The sequence below is a fragment of the Camarhynchus parvulus genome, chromosome Z (genome assembly GCF_901933205.1).
Source record: "Camarhynchus parvulus chromosome Z, STF_HiC, whole genome shotgun sequence".
NCBI lineage: Eukaryota > Metazoa > Chordata > Aves > Passeriformes > Thraupidae > Camarhynchus > Camarhynchus parvulus.
In genome coordinates this window covers 56,336,892-56,357,091 of record NC_044601.1, presented here as the reverse complement: position 1 = coordinate 56,357,091, position 20,200 = coordinate 56,336,892, and the positions used below count along the sequence as shown (strand labels likewise).

Sequence of the window (20,200 nt, the reverse complement as noted above, 5' to 3'; positions counted from 1 at the left end):
CATTGGATTTTTGTGGAAGGTTCTGTGATTTGTTTGGCTTGGCCATCTTCTAGCTGAGGACAGGATGTGTTTTATGGACTATCATGCTCATTTCCATTCTTCTTCGCTTCCTGAATCTTGACTAGTCTGGTCTGGGAGGATGAAAAGCTCTCTTGCACTGGCAGAACAATGGCACTCTGCGTAGAGCATCCTACAGTGAAATCTTCTGTTCTCCTACATCTTAGATGCTGATGTCCAGAGCAAAATTCTGTTACTGGTGATGTGGGCATGAGTGTGATAGGACTCATTTCCCCAACTACCCAGCCCTTGGGAAAGGAGGGAGGGTGAACTGAATCACTCAGCCTAGAAGAGTCAAGTCCAAAGATGATATTTGTCAAGGTTAAACAGCCAACATAAACACTTGCACCTTCTGAGGCCTTTTCCTTTTCCAGAGGAAATCACTGTATTAACCATTCTCTTACTGTTAGTGGCAGACATGCTACAGGATCATCATGGGGAATAGCTTCTGGTAGGGAAAAAGAGGGATCAACAAGTGACTAGCTGGAGGGACCTAAAGGGACCAAGGCCTTTATTTAAATGTCCTTGAGGTGCCTTGGTCACAAGACAGAGTCTGGCAGGGATGGACTCATGCTAGTCCCAGACTCTGCCCAGACTACAATCACAGGTCATGTCACAAACCCTGGTGACCTGGGAGCTCTGCTGGTATCCAGCAAACAGTACACTTGCCAGCCCAATGAATTAAGTAGCTCTGGGGTGGAGTTGCAACACAGTAGGCTCATTAACTTATTGTGAAATAAGCAGAATGTTATGGAATAGCACAGAAGATCAGCGGAGGATACACGGGATCAACATCCCCTTTGTTCCTGCAGGCAGGATTACCAGGTAATGGCATATATACCTTTAGTAAGTTTTGCTGATTCCAACACTTATGGGTACATATCTGTTCTAATTCCCTTGTTTAACTAGTTTTGAGTCCCTGATTTGCTTGAGTCCTACCTTTAGGGGCAATTTTTGATCCTTATGAAACAGTGAGGAGGAAAACTAGTATTGTGATCATTACAGCAACAATTTTTTTTCTGCTCTTCCAAGCTGCATTTCATTTTCAATAAAAGTTTCATGGATTCTGCCTTTGGAAAAGAGGGGAGCCTCATCCATCTCAAGGATAACAGTTTGATTTAGAAAAGGAATGAAACCCCAACTGTAATAGTCAGCTGAAGTCAGCTGTTCTGCTGTCTATAAATGGCCAAGACACTGATGAATAAATAGCTAGAGTGCACAAATAAGGGAAACATTACTCTTAATAGATCAAGGCATTACAAAACGTGTTGTTAGGCTACATTATGGGAACTTGGAAGAATTTTTTTTAAATTATAAGGAAATATTAGAGGCATTGTTGGGATGGGGAGAAGAATAGTTCAATAATCGAAAAGGAAGTTAAAAAGCAGTGAGAGGCAGACCAGCAAAGGAAATTTCCACATCTCACATCCTAAGGAATTTTCATTGTATCTCTAGAGAAGGCAGAAGAGGTAGTAACCATGGACTAAGCTGGCAGCCTTCTGAGGGAGAAAGAACAAAAGGCTGAGATAGAGAAGAAAAAGGAGAGCTTGAGTATTAAAAATGGTAAGAAAGACAATGATCATATCAAATTTGTACTTTGGAGTATAGTGACACAACACTTACAGGATAATGTGGCACATGACTGAATGCTGCAAAGAGTGTAGGAAACATGAAGGAAAAGTGATCTCTCTCTTACTACTGAAGGGCAAGCTGATCCTTTTCTCCATTTTGACACAACAGGAGGTATCCAGGCAGGAGAAAGGACTAAGAAATTCAGTGCATCTACTCTACTGCTATCAGTAAAAACCAAGTCATTCTCATCTGTTGTAATCAAGTGTAATTAGTAAAAAATTAGCTAGTGAGTACACTTCAGGCTTATACTGTTAGCATTGGATTTTGTTTAAGACCTGTTTTTCCAGTTTTATTGGCTTGATATGCTTTGAAAGAGGCCATTTCAGACTGTGACCCAGGACACTACAGATGCTTATTGTTCCTATTTTAACAAAACCACAAGGCCTAGGAATAAAATGGCAAAAGAAAATAAGCAGCAAAACTGTAACTAATAGCATTTATTAGCTCATTCTGGTACTAATGAAAGTACAGTTTAACACCAATGTTGCTTTTTTGTCTAGTTTAATGACAAGTTTTCTCATTGGACTCCAATTTTACTTTTGTAACAATTATCACGGTAATAATCATGGTCTTCATTTTGCTGGGAAAAAAAGTGTGATGATTACCACCCAATGGGGACAGATGAGGCTTAGACTGCTATACAAAATATCGTGTATATTTGTAAATTTAGTTCTTTTGTTTTAAAAATTAATTTTAAAATTTACTTGAAGACTTGATAGATATTATGCAAATGAGACTGCACAAAAATTTTGTTTGTTTTCCCTCTGGTCCCATAGCCCTGTGATTTCAGAGCTCACCACAGCTCTCAGCCCTGCTTTGATTATCAAATACCAGGCACATTCTTGGAGTTGGTTCTCTCAGACCAGAGCCTGTAAGGTGTGGAAAGGGAGCTCAAATGTTGGCAAGCAAGGACCCATCTAATTATTTATCTCGTGAAGTAAATGTCTCAGTGTTCAGTGTAATACCTGTGTGTAGTGGCTGTTCTGCCTGCATTCAGGTGCTGCATTTGTTGCTGCAGCTGCTGTGGATAGCAAAGCTCTCATGAGTATGTGAAGGGCCTGGCCCTGTGGTGTGGCCCTTATTTGAACTCAGCAGATAAGGAACAGCCAATATTTTATACTGCAGAGTTCAGAACTGTAACTATCTTCAAGCATGAAGGATTTACAGATTTTATTTTAATGATGTAAAAGAAGAAGTCAATTCAGAATAGCATTAAACTTTTGTTTGTAACAAATATTTTCCGTGTCCTTTCCTCTAACATACTTATTCAGATGGATATTTCAATCAAGTATATACAAAAAACTTTCAAGACAATAAATAAATCCTAAGAGTGGGGAACGGAAGATAGTTTCCCCCACCATGGGGGGAGGGAGTTAACCGATTTCCTATAACAGAAAAGCCTTCGAGTCCAAGGTACTGCAATCACAGATGCAGAGGCAAATAACAGGATCAGTTATGAGATAACATGGTCCTCTTCAAAAAACATTTGAAATTTATAGTTCAGTTACAAAAATGTTCTGGGAATGATCATAAGGAGCTTCAGCATCTGAAAACATTCACCTGAACTGAAGCAGAGCTGTGCAGCAGAAAGCAGGGAAGGAAAGAGGTGGAATCTGAAAAGGCTGGCAAATATTTGGAAAGAATATTAACATGCATAAATATTAATGTCTTTCTCTTACATAGAAGAGACTCCAGAAAGTCTTGATGTATGAAGCAGCATCTGAAAGGAGCAATTGAGACAATGAGCATTCCTGCTGTAGTAATTTTTATTCCAGCTCTGTATTCCTGAACTGCGATCTCCAACAGCTGTGTCGGGATGGGGGGAGGGGAGGCTGTGGTTGGAGATCACTAGCTGGGAGAAAAACTCCCAGGAGCTTACACAAAGCACCATTTAAAAGTTGAGTGCATTGACTCAAAGAGAGTTTTTGGTTGGGTTACACAGACAGAAAACTGGTAGGTGTTTGGATAGAGTGTGACAAAAAACCCTTTGTTTTCATGCTATTAGGTTTTAAGTTATGGAAATTAATTAGAGACAGCTCAAGTAGGCAGATGATCATGTCTACGTCTGTACTACTAAGTGAAACAGAAGCAGTCACTGATGGGCAATGCCCACACTTACATAGCTTTTGGCCATGGTTTCCTCTGGGCCCCCATCCAGCACTTGTATAGTATAATTATTATTTCTGTAGCTAAAATTGTGTGAAGGCTCAGGTTTCAGTCTGCCAGACCAGTGTTTTCATAGTGTGAAACTGCACAAATGTGCTGCAAACCCCTGAAGTGTACCATGTTGCATGCCCTGCGATTCAGACACTGCTGGGACAGTGCTGGGACAGTCTAAGAACAAGGAGCCAGCTCCAGTGGTTTAGTCATCTCTGTACTTTCTACTGGAAACAGTTCCCAGCCAGTGCTATTCCCCTGGCATTATTCAGGACTTGCTGACTCAGGTCAAAACTATGCCAAAGAGTGTGTTACGTGATGGGGATGATACGGGGCCCAGTGAGAAATCTCATTGCCAGGTCCTGTTTTATTTTTTTTGTTATGTTGAAGTTACTTTCATTAAAGAGAGAAGATGGGATTTAGTAGAAGAGGAGTACAAGGGATGACTGGATGGAGCTTTGGGGATCAATGTAGATGGGTACATGTACTCCTCCTGGCACTGCCTGTCCTACTCCTCAGGGTGGCCAGGCTTCTCATCTCTCCCTGTAGCAGTGGCCTTTCTTTGACAGCAATCACCAGCTCCAGCAGCACCGTAGTGACGGTGGCCTGCTCTAAAGAAGGGACTGCGGGCAGAAAGATGGATCAGACAAGGGACTTTGTACAGAGATACGGCAGTATTAATGACACAAAACAGAAAATTCACAGAACAGTGTGTTTCATCCACTAAAACGTGATCTGGACCTTGTAGTCTCTGAGAAACCTCAGCAGAACCCAAGGTGGGGCTGGATTGCTAGGAGCTTCCCAGAAGCTAAGCACTTTGCTCACACTAGGTTCAGCAACAGGACCATGCCAGGACTGATGTAGATTTCAGATTTTGTGACTCCAGAGCAGCCAGATCTCATATATGGCAGCCAAATACCTGCATTTCACTGCTTGAACCAAAGTCATGAGCTTAAGACGTTGGGTAGCAGAAACAAGGTGACTACTATCTTCAAGTGGGCAGCTTTTGAATTATGTTTTTAGAAGTTCAGTTCACAGGAAATTTCAAAATGTTCAGGTTTTGGTCCAAATCAAAACAAAGTAAACAAAAAAGGAGTGAAAAAAAAATTGCATTAAACTGGAAATTCTCCTTTTAGGGCAAGTCAGCAGCAGGATTATTAGGCAACTGAAGTACAAAGCACCTGGTGAATCTCCATTCCTATTAGAATTGATTGTTGATTTTATCAATCTCTGACCTGAGAGGCGACTAAAGCAGCTTTCTAAATCAAAGTCAAAGCAAAGAGGCGATAATGTAACTATCAATATACTAAGGGAAAAAATTGGGAAGGAAGTGAGTAATTTCAGGTGAAGGACAATTTTGACTCATAAAGATTTTTGCTGCCCATGAATGTATTTAAGCATGAAATGCAATGAATACTAATAACCACAAGAAAAGCTGAGTTTTGATGCTCCTATCTCAAGATTCATTGCTTAAAATGGGCTCTGAGAGAGTTTGTGATGTTTAGATGACACAAGAACTGGAAACTGTGGACCCCTGTATATAAACTGCAGAGGATGTTGAAGAATATCCATCTTCCCTCTGCCCATGTGAGTAAGAAGTTTGGAGTCAGTGGTGTGCACCTCTATCTCATGATTCCTAGTTGTCAGGATGTATGTAGGCTCTTTATGTAATACTATGTGTTGGAGATGCCTCTGTTTCACTTTTCAGCAGTTATTCAAAACTTCCCACACTGTTCTGGTTTTTCTCTAAACTTCATTAAAATCATCAGGTGTGAGAAAAAAATAATGAGGAAGTCCCAACATATAAGTAGATACAAAGTCATGGCAATATTTTGTTGAGACCACTAAAATATATATATACCAAAGACAGTAATCTTACTATTGTAATCCTTGCCTGCCTGACCCGTCCCATTCTTCCCAACTATTTCTTCACTGTAGATAAATGGATGGGGCTTGATGGTTCTAGTCCTGTAGGCTGCCACTTCTGCAGGGCGACATAAACAGTGTCTGTGCTGCACAAGTAACAGATGCTATACTTTTTAACGAGATGTGTCTCCAGAATTACAAACTTCCCTCACATTTCTCTGTCCTTGGGTAAGTTAATGATTTGGTTCATATATTAAATTAAGTTTCTAGGATGCAACAGGCGTACTCCAGTGCCTCTCTTACGGAGAAGCTTTGACCAGGCATGGATTGATCTGAGAGTGAGGTCAGAGGCAAACAGACCTTCAACCCTGAGTCCACAGCCGTGGCTGCTCGCCTCCTCACCATGTCAGGCCAATGTCTGCACTAGGAGTTACAGCTGAAAACTACTAATTCAAAATTATAAAAGGGGAAGATTGAATTTATGAAAATGGGAAACTGCAGTTTTGTGACAGTTTCTCACTAGAGCACACCTTCTGGTGTTGAAGTCATTAGTGTTCCTGTTAGACAGCAAGTAGCACAACTCTCAACATAACAGGGACCTCTTCTTGGCTGTCAACCATTTCATGGGATTATTTCTGCATAGGCTATTGCTAGCTGTAGCCTGTGTCAGAGGTTTGGGCTGGCTGGATATCCAAGTATCTGTTTACAAACGTCAGGATGGATGGAATGTTATCAAGTACAGTCAAAGGCAACTGGAGAGACACACACTGTTGGTGCTCCACTTCAGGGCTAGAATTGTGATTAAAAACAACAAACCAACATTAGGTAAATGTTACTACCATTGTTTGAAGCCATTTAAATATTACAACTGCAAATTACTTCAAGGTTGCTATCTAAACCCTACTAGACTCAAGTAAACAATGAAAAATAAAAGCACAATATAACTTATAATTTTGATAAAAGACCTCTTTTCCCTGTTTGTCTGTTTGGTCTTTCTGACAGTCAGTAACATAAGAATACTGTAAAAATCATTGAAGAAAAAGAACAGGGGAAAATCTACATGCTTGAATTTAATTTTATATACCATGTGTTCACTCTTTATGACTGCTTGTATGTGAACAATTTGGAGACATAAATCCATTTTCAACAAATTTAATCAAAAAAATCGTGTGCATTGAGGAGAAATATGGCAAGCTAAGTTGAAATAATGAGGAGATAACAAAAAATCAACAAGAGGAGTAAGGATACCTGAAACATGAGCACAAAAAAGACCTTACTGGTAAATAGAGTTATGAGTAAGATAACTACATAGTAGGGCAGTCTAACATTAAAGGACATAGCCCTCCACTAGTGCTGAACTGCAGACAAAAGAGAAAGCTGGACTCATCAAAAGTTTGTGGATGATGGTGAAAGAAGAGGAGGACTCAGCTGCAGTTGTCAGCAAACTAAACCACAGAACAGAGAATGAGCAGAGAATATGCAGGGGAAACCTTTATCACGAACGAATGACAAATCATTTAACACCCAATGCACAGAAGCAGAGTCACAAGAGAGCTAACTATCCAAAGAATGGGTAGGAAGGGAAACATCAGGTGCACAGATCAATTAACAAGCTCTACATTGAAAAGCATTGTTCATTGCTTCTGTTTCTGTGTTAAAAACAGAGAGAGGAGAGGCTCTTCTGGATGTGCTTCTGTATTGGTGAAAAGTAGCTGTTTGAGAAAAGAATGATGAAAGGTGACTCTGAGACAGTGACTGAAATTATAGAGTATATATTCTCAGGGAAGAAAATAGAGAAAAAGGCAACAATCATGGACTTGAACTAGACAACTTTCACCAATTCAAGTCAATAAAAAAGTCAAAGAAAAGAGTAATTAAGTTGTAGCAGAAAACATAAGCTATACTTATCAGAAGGGAAAAGTATTGAGAGAGAGATTAGTTTAGGTAAGCCAGGAACTTTCACTTGATCTCAAACTTACAAAGTTCCATCTGAAAAGTGGAAATCAGATCAAATTCTTAAACATAGAAAATAACAGTATGATCCAATCAGAAGACTAAGGCATAAAACCAAACACAGAGCTAGAAGACACTTCAAAAAGAAACAAGAATTTAAAAAAAAAAAAAAACAAAGAGAAAAGAAAATTATGATTGCTTTTCCTGACTATTTGTGAGACTGGAGGCAAGACAATGATACAACAGATGATCTCAAGAAGATTGGAATATTTAAAATCTTTTTTTGCATGTGACAAAAAAATGCTGCAGACACCTCACTAGCATAATTACCATTCATGAAAATAAACTCAATATTCAATTTAAAACAGGGTCAGGAGAGCGTTATGGAATGTTCTCAAGTCAGCCAGACCAGACAGACTTTAGCCTAGGATATTTTAGGAATAAGGTGAATTCTTCAGATTAGCAATTACTTGAGAATCTGTCAAAAATGGCTAAAAGGTATAAGTCTGGGAAAGGACAAAAAAATAACAGCTGCCTTATATAATAAAAGGGGAGAAAGTAGATGAAGAGGAGGCTGGAAATATTAAACTAATCAATCTAACTTCAACTCAGAAAAAAAACAACAACCCAGAAACAAATTCAAAGCATATATAGAATTAAGTAAACTCTTTGCAAATACTTTAAATGAAATATAATATAATGAAATGTAATTTGGTAATGTGTATAATTTTAGACCCATTTTCTTTATTTTGATACTCTCATATCACAAAATTACAGGACCTTTCTTTGTTCTGACTTTATTCAACCTTTTTTTAACAATCTAAATAACAGCCTTAATAAGTTTACAGATGAGACAAAGTTGAAAAGATGTGTAAACATAAATGTATTGAAAGACACAATTAAAATTCAGAATTATCTTGAGAAATTGCAGTTGTGGAATGAAAATGGTTTAAATTCTACATTATGTACTGCACTTAGGTGGAAATAATCAAATTTAATGCTCTGATTTATAAATAGCAGTATAGCCTTCAAGCCTTTCTCTTCTGAGCACTATTAGGACGTCATGTAGAGAACTTGGTCCCTTTGGGGCATTGTACTTGGGAAGAGACATGAAACAACTGGAGAAAGCCCAAAACTGCACGTGATTAGAAGCAAAGAAAATGTGATCCATGATGAAAGATTTTAAAAATAGAGACCCTTTGGCCTAGGACAAAGGAAAAACTCTAGAGTACATGGCAATTATTTTCAAACACAGAAGAGAATAATCTGATCACAATTTTCAATGTGGATAGAAGACTTCTTGAATTTAAATTTTAACAAAATAATAAGAGTTAGGCATTATGGAAAGCATTTTAGTAATAAACGTGTGAAAATCTGACACAAGTAGCTTTAGTAAGTAAGGGAGTCTTTTGCACTGAGATATTTAGAAAGCTAGTCAAGAAAATACCAAGAATTAGGAAATTAAAGTAAATCCTGCTTTGGGATACATGAATGAGCTACACTGTGAGTAGCTAACTCATGGCTTTCAGCTGTATTTGGCTTCTCAGTAATTCAAGTGTGGCAACCATGTCAAAATAATGACATGTCAAACATGTCAAGCCCATGATGAGCAGGTGGGCTGTTCTGGTGCAGGAGCTACTGCTCAATTTGAGTCTCTACCGATGAAGGGAAGTGGTCATCAGATTCTGCTTAGAGTGAGGTCACCTATTTTCTTGGAACCCATCTTTATATTTAGCTTCCCCCAGACCCCATGATGGAACTCAGGAGTTGTATAAGAACACTGCTGTTCTCAGGACCCCTGCTCTTTGGCCTCCCCAAGATATATGGTATGCATCATATGGCTATCATCTAAGGTAAAATATTGTTTTGCAACTCCATGAACCAGAAAGAGGCAGGACACACCTCAAACTGGATGACTTTTGAGGCCATTTCTGTGTCCATCAGTACAGTTATGAGCACCAAGCATCATCAAAGTACATGCATGCAGGATGAAGAGTTTGAAATAATCATACGCAGCAATTTCACCCAGGCAGTGATTGAGGGCTAGGGGACCATAGATTGTGTGTATGGACAGCCAAAACACCAGGAGGACCTCATGAAGGAGAAGAACTTGTTATGTTAGACCAAAAGGGTCCAGAGATCTGTATTTTGACTATAGAGTGGTTATGGCTCCATTAAGATTACTGACAGGAGAATTACCAGTGTAATCACATCTGCAAAAAAGACTCTATTGTAGGGAAACCAGGGAACTACAGACTTGTGGGTCTGATTTTTACACCTGATTAGATGGATGATACAGAGTAGAACTGGGAAGCATGTGAACAAACACAGTCTTTCTGAAGAGTCAAAGTGCTACCTTCGATCATCTTAGGAAATTCCACGCACATACAAATATTCTGCCTTGAGAGAAACTTCCCTGTGGGTATTTGAATGACAAAATAATGCAAGTCAGGATTTTCCTTTACTGATATTACAATTTTCTCAAAATGGTGAATTGTTGTAAAAATCCAAGCTCTCCAGATAATGGTTAATGTCATCCTGAACTGAAGCACACCCATTATGCAGAGATGGCAACAGCACGTATTTGATCAGTCTGTCCATCTCAAATCCCTTATTGTCACAAGTGCTTACGATCTGTCAACCAGAGACCTTAAGCTGAATCATAAATTGAAGGATGCTGCAGTTCTTGGAACTAGCAGACTTATGAAAACAACAAAAAAAATTATTGTCTGGCTTTGTTCACATTCTTTGACTAGCCCAAGAAATTTGAGTCATCCTTTATACTCTGTGACCTTTACCAAATTGTTGTCTGTTGTCTTTTGCATGGTAGCACTACTGTTTAAGTGTAAAGTGAATTTTAAGTACACAAATAATCAAGCATGGTGTCTGTTCCTCTGTGTTCTCCTTTTCACCTTAATCTGAGAGACAAAAGAACTTGATGTGGAGAGCAGGAACATGAAGCAAAAGTTGCAGAAAAATGCTCATGAAACATGGGTAGACAATGAATACATGCTCTGATCAATTAAATGTAAAATACTTGGAGATGTTAATTGGTTAGATCTCTAACATGTTACAATTTAGTAATTCAAATGCAGGAAAGCAACAAAGCCTTGTTTGAAGTGTCTAAACCTTTGGGACACTTAGACAAAAGCACTTCAGGCAGAAGATCTACCAGACTCCCAAACTTTTCATTGGCAGAAGGAAATAGAGGACAATATGGACAAATTGGTGCAGAAAATGGTCTCAGGCTCTAGATTCCAGCTTTGCAGTATGTGCCTAGTCACAGTCTTCAATAAACACTTGACAGAATAAGGATGGGATTCAGTTAAGATCCAGACAGCAATAACAACACATTCATTAAATAATACACACAAACGCACCCACACACATATATAAGCATATACATGCTATAAAATTGATTGATGTTTTTCACTGTTCATTTGGAGAAGTTATTCTGTCTAACGTAACATCTAGGATGCAGGACAACCTGTGTAGTGCTGGAAACAGGCCAGGACCAGCTTTGATATCTCTTGCATTAAAAAAGAGCAGTGAATATATCAATTGAACCAAAACCTTCATCTCTACAATCCTCCATCTCCCTTCTTCAGAAAAAAATCAAGGAAAATACCACCAATATACACCTTTCCCAGCAAACCAGAAAGTCAGTGAATTCATTACATGGCCAGATAGGTCTTTGTTTTATATTAGCTGTAGATAATGACATGATGGATTACTTAGAAACAACAGAATGAGAGAGCAAGAGACCTCAGGCTGTGGCAGAGTATTTCTTCATTTTTTTCTTTCTTGCTTTGCCTGTGCCTTCTTATCCTGCATGCATGTTCATATTGATTCATTGGAGATTAGTTCCTGAGAGAAAATTCTCTGTTTCCGCAGATATTTATTGGTTTGGTAATTATTCTGCTTTCATATAAAGTATTTGGGGGAGCTTTGCTCTGTAGCTTTAAAGGAAGTAACCCAGACAACCCACAAACTAAATTTTTCCACATATTCAGAGGCTGAGAACAGACCTGCTATTAAATATTGGTTTTACTTTTATATACAGCAAGCACTGTGCATTCCCAGCTCTTGGTACGAGTCTGATCATGGTTGGAATATGCATTTTATTAGTGTGGTTTCTTTTTGTGGCAAGCAATCGTGTGTCATGGTACTTTTTTTCTGCAATTCTACTTATGATTGAAATTTAGATTAAAAGAGAGCTTCTCTTTTTTTCAGCTATTCCTTGTTTCTTACATGAATAAAGAACATTAAGAAGGTGAAGGAAGGAAAGAAGAATTAACTTTTCCCTGCACAGAATTTTGACTTGCTATTATCCTAAAAACAAATATTTTTATGGAAAACACAGTAAATGTCTAAATTACTGATTAACTTTCTATGAAGGTTATCACCTAAGTTTCACACATTGCCAGTGGACGGACTTTCCCCTTAAGTTTTCTAAAAGCATGACATAAAGGGGGAAACACTTTTTCATCTGAATCATTCTCTAGCTCATTTTCCACAAGACCAACATGTTCCTTTTACATTCCCCATTTTTTATTACCATCTAGATAAGATCAGTGGAGATTAATTGGAAAAAGGTGTGTGTTGTATTACTAAAAACTATGGATTCATAGTCCCTGTGCTTGGGGGTCAGTAATCTATACCTGTCCTGTTTAATATTTGCATCAATGACCTGGAGGAGGTACTGTGTACTCTTGACAAGTTTTCAGATAACATCAAACTGGAGGGATTAGTCAATACACTCAAGGGCAGAGCCGTCTTACAGCAGGACCTAGACAGGCTGGACAAGCAGAAATTCTGCCAGGACAAATGCAAAATCTTGTGCTGGGGGAAAAAAGCCCATGAGGTGGTACACAGAGATATTGCCAAATTGGAGTGACCCAGTGAAGCACTACCAGGATGCCCAGATCAGGAGTTGGAGCATCAGCCCAGAGACAAAGAGCATAATGAGAACTGAGGAGCTCAGAGTGTGGAGAAAGGAAACCTCTTGCCCCACAGGACAGTGCAGCAGTGGAGCAGGTTGTCCCAAGATGCTGTGCAGCCTCCAGACATGAAAGGTTTTGAAACCCAGCTGGGTAAAGCCCAGCAAGATTTGTCCTCTTCACTGACCCTGCATTGAGCTGGAGGTTGGACTGGAGAGCTCCTGAGATTCCCTTCTAGCTGTGCACTTTCTGTGTTTATGATTGTGTTAAACAAGAAGCCAAGAAAATAAGATTATAGATTTAAATTGCAGTTATAAATACAGAATATGAACAATATATTTATTTAATCTGCCTTCTGCATTATTTCATGCAGTTTTGAAAAATAAAAACTCTTTGTAATTAGTGTAAGTAGGCTTTCACTCAACAGGAACATATCCATGCTCACTTTAACCTCAAAGCATAGGGAATTTTAAACTACTCAGACTAAACTACCTTTTTTCAGGCCTCATGTAAAATCTCTGCAGGTAAAGCAGTATCAATTAAGAGTGCATTTTGCAATATTGTATTAGCAAAAAGCCCAACAACAAAATGTCGCTTGATTTCCTTTCAATACAAACTGCTACACAAAGAAACCCATTTATTTTTTTATCCCAGACCTTGCATGTATACCCCATTATATTGATCCAGAAATATATAAATTCACATTGCTTTTGCTGACTACAGGCAACTACTGCTTGCTAAATCAATCCACAGGAGTTTGCCTGACAGACTTTACCAATAGAGCTACCTTACACGGTAAAAGCTCAGATTTTAGCCAGTGCTTACAGTAGGCACTCACTGGCAAGCAAGTCTGTCAGAAATTACAAACAGCACTTGCTTTAGACACTTAGCAGTGAAGGAACCTCTTTCAGATGAATTATCACGAACTGAGCTGCTGGAATTCTATTTGACACCCTGTTTATAAACACTGCATTATGCACTATTGTAAACAGAGAGGAAAACCAGGCTCAGGCATAATTTTGTCTTCTGCAGTTGGTTCCAGAGCATCATGCTCAGGAAGGATTTGAACTTTTTTGAACACTGTTTGGAAAGGAGTGAAGCAGCAACTGCATGCAGAGAAAAGGGTAGGTGTAGGCATCCCTGGATATTATGTCAGAGCAAATGGTGAGAATTCAGGTGTCTTCACTGAATGTCCTCAAACCAGACTTGCTTTTCCAGGCTTTTTGAAGAGATTGTATGGAATCTGGAAGAGCGATAGATAATACAGCATAAACCAAAAAGTGAAGAACATGGGCATGGATGAAGTTATACATAGTTTTAAAAGTAGTGTTTTAAAAGTGTTAGTTATGAAGTTATACATAGTTTTAAAAGTGTTTCCTAATGGACGTATGAAAAATACAACCAATTTCTATATTGTTGCTGAGATAAGACTCATGCTTCATATGATACCAATCTTCAGTATTTTACTGCTAATTTATCTGGGAGATTAAACTACTACCACAGATTGGCAGTACTAAATCTGGTAAATAGTTGAATATACCCTGAAATCCTCCAAAGAAACTGAGAATAATATTGATTGAAGACAGACCTTTTTAAAAAAAATATTTTAATATGAGACAAGCCAAAAGACCACTGGTCATTTATTGTGCTATTTATTTGTATTGGGGTGATTGAGAAAATTCAAAGTATTTTTCCTACACACAAGTGACACGCAGCCTTGTGCTTCCACAGATCCAAGGCCATCTGTAGATACTGTGGAAACTCCACTCTTACCTGCCTCCTGTCTTTCCAGGCCCCCCACACCCTCACAAACTTTCTGATTGAAAATTACTTTGGCTGCTTTTGCCTAAATCTGGTCTTGTTGGCAGTGTACTGTATTTGACATTAGTCCACATGAAACTGAACTACCTATAATGTGAAGAAATAGAAAACTTTATCTAGTATAGAGAAAGTCCAGGCAGCTGTAAACCTAGACTATGTAATAAATCAATGGATTTATTGTTATCCAAGCTTATTTGTATATAAAATGAGGGCAAAATAAATTATTTTCTCTGGTTTATTCATGTGGTATTTTACATGTTCAGCTCTCACTGCCACTTAGTTAATGCAAACCAGTTTGTCATAGTCCCAGGTGTTACTATGTTATAGGAATGTTGTATTAACAAACCCCATAAACATCTCTGGACCTAGAATCTTCCCCTTTTATCACAGTGCTTCGACCACAAGACTGTAGGTCTAGGATCAGATCTGTGGCTGCAATTTCTAACATACCGAGTTATTAATCATGCTTTGCCATAGCTTCAGCACAAATGGTAAGAATGAAAGGTCTGGATAACAACTGCTAGTCTGGCAGCACAGGCATCTCCTGGGAGATGTAGGTATGAATTCCCTCACCAGTGGTAAGAAGTGGAACTTAATGTCCTTTGCACATATATTAATCCAAGGACAATGGTATTGTCCGATACTGTTTAAAAAAATCTGCTCCTGTGATTTTGAATGAGGAAATGGCAAGAGATGGTTCTGTGTGCCCTTAGTTTAAAATCTCAAAAGCAATACTTTCATCATATACTTATCAATATGTGAGATTTTAATTCCCTTAAGTCAATTGGGAGCTGATGAGGTCACATCTCATGATCCATCTCACCCCTGATACATGTCTTCAGCCCCCTGGAATCACTTTCTTTGTTCTGGGCAGAGGAAGCCTGGATGACCAGCACAGCTGAAGACAGATCAATTGCTGCTTGCAGATCAGTCTTTGAGGAGCACCAGCCTCCTAAAACAAGCAGCTCCTAGTCTGGAAGCACCTGGTTCAATAGGAAGGGAAGGGCAGCTCAGACCTTGAGCAGCCAGAGGTGCCAGGAACTATTCCCAGCCATTACAGTCAAGCAACTTCCATATGCCGGCACTGCTATTCCCGTACATCCGACACAGCAGAAAGCTTGGGCGAGATACAATTATCTTCTGTTCCCAGTTAATTTCAGAGCGGGCTTTGTGACTTACTGAATGATTGTGAAACTTGCAACACTGATCTGTGGGGTTGTCCTCCCACCTTTGTTTACGAGGAAGCCAGATGCTGAGCCAGTTTGAAGGTGGGGCCACACACATGACAGGGGGCCCGCAAGGGCCTTAAAGAACAATGTGTCACTGCTGAGGTCACCTTTGCACATGTGGGTCTGCCTTCGGTACTTTGTCAATGCCAACGATACCTAAATAAAGTCATGACAGTATGCTCCTTTTTAATGTTTTCTTTCCTAAACAGTTTTTCAGACGATAAATATTTTATTATTTTAAAACAATCCCTAGCAGATGCTCTCCCTTTTCCTGTAGCTACCTTCTACACTCACACTACTCAGCCCCGTGCGTGCACTGCCACACACCTGGCCGCAGAAGGTGCCATCCCTTCCACCTGGCAGCCGCGCCCGTGGCACGTTGACACCCCCTTCACCCTAAGATCGTGCTCGTCTATCCTGAACGCAAACACGACTGCCAGCCCTGCTGAGCCTCTGCTTCAAGCTGGGCCAGGAGCCCAGGGCTCGCCCCCGATAGCCATCGCCGGTAGGACTGCGCCCACAGCGCGGAGCTGGCGCCGGGGCCGTGCTCCCGCCCGTCCGGCCGGGATGCGCGTTGCAGTAGCCGCCATCCCCGTCTAGACGGAGCCCCGCGGCGCAGCCGAAGTGCCGGCACCGGCCGGGGCTCGGGCCGGGCGGCGGCGATCCCCGAGTGGCGCCGAGCCGCCCCCACCCCGCCAGACCCGGTCCCCCTCGCCGCTCTGAGCCCCTCTCCGCGGCGGCGGGGCCGGCAGCTGCCGCGGTGAAAGAGGACGAGGAGTCCGCGGCGATGGCCGCTGAGTGCCCCGCGCCCCGGCAGGGCAGGGCAGGCACGGAGCGGGCTGCGGCAAGCGAGCAGCGCCAACGCCGGTGCTACTGCCGCCGCCGGGGGACGGTGCACGGGGAGGGGTGTGGGGGAGCGCTGCCCGCCGCCCGCCGCCCCCCGCCCTGCGCTGATCTCCCCTCCCTCGCTCCGTCCCTCCGCTCCGCTCCGCTCGGCTCTCCGCCTGCCCCGCCCCGCCCCGCGGGAGGAGTGCGGGCTCAGCCCGCCGCCCCGCCGCTCTCGCTTGCGTTTTATGACGGTCGCTGCCTCCCCAGAAGTTGGGGCCGGCCGTGGCGGCCGCTCGCTGAGGCGCTCCCATGGTGCCGGCGCCCGCCGTGGGGGGGGCACGTCCGCTGCCGCCCGCCGCGCCGCCGAAACTTGGGGGAAGTTTCCGAGCGAGTCGGTGAGTACCGGGCGGCGGCTCCGCGCCGCTCCCCCCGCGCGCCCGGCGCGGCCGCGCAGCGGCTTCCCCGCCCCCGGGGGCGACGGGCCGGGGTCCCGCTCCTGTCCGGCTCAACCTCCCTCGCCCGGGATCGGCGAGCTTGCCCCACGGTCGGAGCCGCTCCAGGAGCGGGGCCGCCCGTGTCCCGCTGCTGTGGGCAGTGCGGCGCCGCAGCCGGGCCAGGACCGCGGCGTCAGCTCTGGCCGGGGCTGGGACGGCGGGCGGGGGGCGAGAATTCCTGTCACGTCCCATGCTGTGGGTGATGGATGGGGTGCCGGGGAAGAGAAGCCTAGCCTCGAGATCTGGAGAAAGAGTTTTCTTCAGAGAAACCCTCTTTTCTGTGTGGACTTGGATTTTAAAAGCGGAGCAAGAATGGTCGTTTAGCTGCCAGCGTCGCAATCTTCTCCGCTCTAATAGACCGAATCAGAATTTTTCTTCTGTATGATTTATTCCAATTTATACAATCCCTGCAATTCCGACCTCTTTTTTTTTAATGCCATTTGTCCATAATTTTGTTTCTTATTGTGTGGCATAAGTATTGCATAGGATTAAAAAATAGAGAATGTTTTGAAAAATAAATACTGCAAATGTTCAGAGCAGAAGTGTGCAAACAGAGGGGTTACATAGCATAGGAGTAACTATTGTTTTATCATAGTAACTTCTTCAGTAAAACTTGTTGCAAACTCTCACAGGGCTAATGCTGGACATCCAGTGAGTGGATATGAACTAGTTACTCATCTTTTCAGTGCAGTATATTTTGTGTAGAGTATAGTGTATTAGTAACTTTACGGTGTGCAGTCGCAGCTTAACTTTTCTTTTTGTGTAGCAACTACAGAAGACCCACACCTGGTCATCTTTCTGGTCATGATTATGTCAGAAGTAAGAATGAAGCAATTAAAAAACTGTAACCCACCACTTGAGTTGGATCCCATTTTCTTAATGCTTTAAGCAAGTATTTACTGATATGAAAAATTGAAGTTATTTATCAAGATCTTTTTAGCTTAAATCCAAAAGACTCTTAACTGTAGCATAGACTTGGTTGCTCACATCAGCAATGAAAATGCAATTGGACATAGAATCAATTTAAGGAGATTTGGTAAGAAACATTTAAATGCTGGTGTTTATTTAAAATATGCTATTTTGAATATTGAGATTAAAGTACATTGCTATTGAGATGTCTTGTGGCTCTGAGTGATAAATGTAAGTAATACTGAAAGTTATTCAGACAGCTTGAGCTGTTTGAATAGGAATGTGATGTCTTTCATCTCCACCACATCTCAGTCTCACATTACTAGAATTGCTACTTGCCGCGTTAATTCATGATGTTAGCATGTTCTAATAATTATGAAGGATTGACAAACAAGACAGCTTCCAAACCTTCTGAGAAGTAATTTCTAACATTGCCAGTAAGTGGTAGTGGTACTTTTATTAAATATATAACTGCTGAAAGCTACACTAATGTAAAGAAGAGTTATAGACACTCACCAAATATTTTTAAATTCTCTGAGTATGGTCAATCATTGTTTTCGTTACCGTGGGCTGTTTCCTCTCCTGGTCTTGATGTATTTGCACAGCACAGGGTAGCACCATTCAAGTGTAAAAAATCAAGGGCTCTGTAGAGGCAGCCCACAACACTGCTCCCATGGGTGTTTGTGCCGCAATGGCTGTGTTGGGGAAATCCATAGAGCTCAGTTCTAGACATCTTTCCAAACTGAAGTGGCATGTAGTACTGTGCATGACCTCTTGTGCCCTCTTCCAGTAACGATTAAAAGCTCTGAAGGCAAATTTCCCGTTTACAGATTGGTACCATTCCTTTTCAGAAACTGGAGACTAAGGAAGTATGAGTATATAGTTGTCCTTTTAGACCATAACTTCCACTTGGAGGATCTCTTTTGCCTGACTGCATGTACATGTCCAAGTGCCTATATCACCTGGAGCTAGGCCTTGCTTCTTTTAAATGAAACTTTTGCTGCAGAAATTGTGTTTTATCTTGCACCACTGAAAGGAGCATTGAAAAGAATGAATATAGCATCCTGTATCTTATTTGAAATACCAGATTTCCACGAATAAAATAGAAGCTGCAAATATTTGTTATTGAGGAAGCAATGTAGGCAGAGATGCTTTGATTTTTTTTTTGTCTTATTGAAAAATAAGCGCTTTATCAGACACGACAGCACTTGCTTGCATTCAGCCCAGTTGAAGATCTTGCAATCTTAAGGTGCATATCAAAACATTTCAAAAGCATTACAAATTAATAAAAATTATAGGAATACCAAGAAGAGGGGGTAAAGCTGGTGGGGTAAGAAAGGGCAAGGCTACCAGCAGTAATAATGAATCTGCTCAGCCCACATGGGAGTCCTTCAGTGATAGGTTAGCTAGAGAGTCATATTTCTTTTAAATAAAAGGGTTTTCTTCTCTTGTTACCAAATGTTTGTGGGATGGAAAGATAATTCTCTGGCCCAATGGAGCTGAGGTAGTAATTCTGGGGAGAGGGCAGTATGAGGAAAACAGGGAGAGAGGTAGTAGGGCTGCTACTTCGGTGTGGTGAAGGCGAAAGGCTGATGCAATGAGATACTAGCTTGGCAGGAACAGATTTATGTCAGGACTTGAAGGAACACTTTGTGCTCAAACTGTTTATCACTAGGGAAATCTTCCTTTACCGTATATGAATCCTAGTCTAAATCTTTGTATGAGGTGGGTGTTTGTTTACACATTATTTTAGTTCATAAGAGATGGAACAAGTGTCCTCTTACCAAAGAGCTGGTTTTCAGTGTATGAGAAACAATTTTTCCCAGAGGACTGGAAAGGCTGTTTTCTAACAGAGATAAATGTTGTCCATATCATGTGTACTGCAGATTATGAATTGAAAATACATTTAAACACATATTTTATTGACCTTTAGAAAGCATGTGTTCTATTGAAGATACCTTAATCCCTAAAATTAGTTCTTTTCTTCAATAGTAATAAGTTAGTATAAAATTCAGAAATACTTCACAATAGCAGGATGGCTTGCAACAGAGCGGAACTTCAGTCTCACTTGAACAGTATAATGTGCCTTGCTATTTGCTGGGCATTTCAGACATACGATGTTGTGAGAATGTAAAAGAGAATGAAAATCACTCTTACTGGTGGAATAACTGCTGTAAGACACAATTGGTGGTGGATGCATGTGCACAGACGTTTGGGTTGGAGTAACTTTTCAGATGTAATATTGCCCCACTCTATTGCCATGTACTCAACAGCTGAAGGGCTACATGACAAATCAAACATTTCTGAGTTTTAA

At 41.1% G+C, this 20,200-nt stretch overlaps 1 protein-coding gene across 2 annotated transcripts in view; it reads left to right on the top strand.

Annotated features, from left to right (window-relative positions):
• Nucleotides 1–16,555: 16,555 nt before the first annotated feature.
• The window catches only part of GHR (growth hormone receptor), a 115,809-nt gene continuing 112,164 nt past the window's right edge, over nt 16,556–20,200 (top strand). For both annotated transcript variants that reach the window (XM_030968151.1, XM_030968152.1), the window contains exon 1: nt 16,556–16,878. The gene's annotated coding sequence lies outside the window, so the exon portion shown is untranslated. The remainder of the gene's footprint in view (nt 16,879–20,200) is intronic.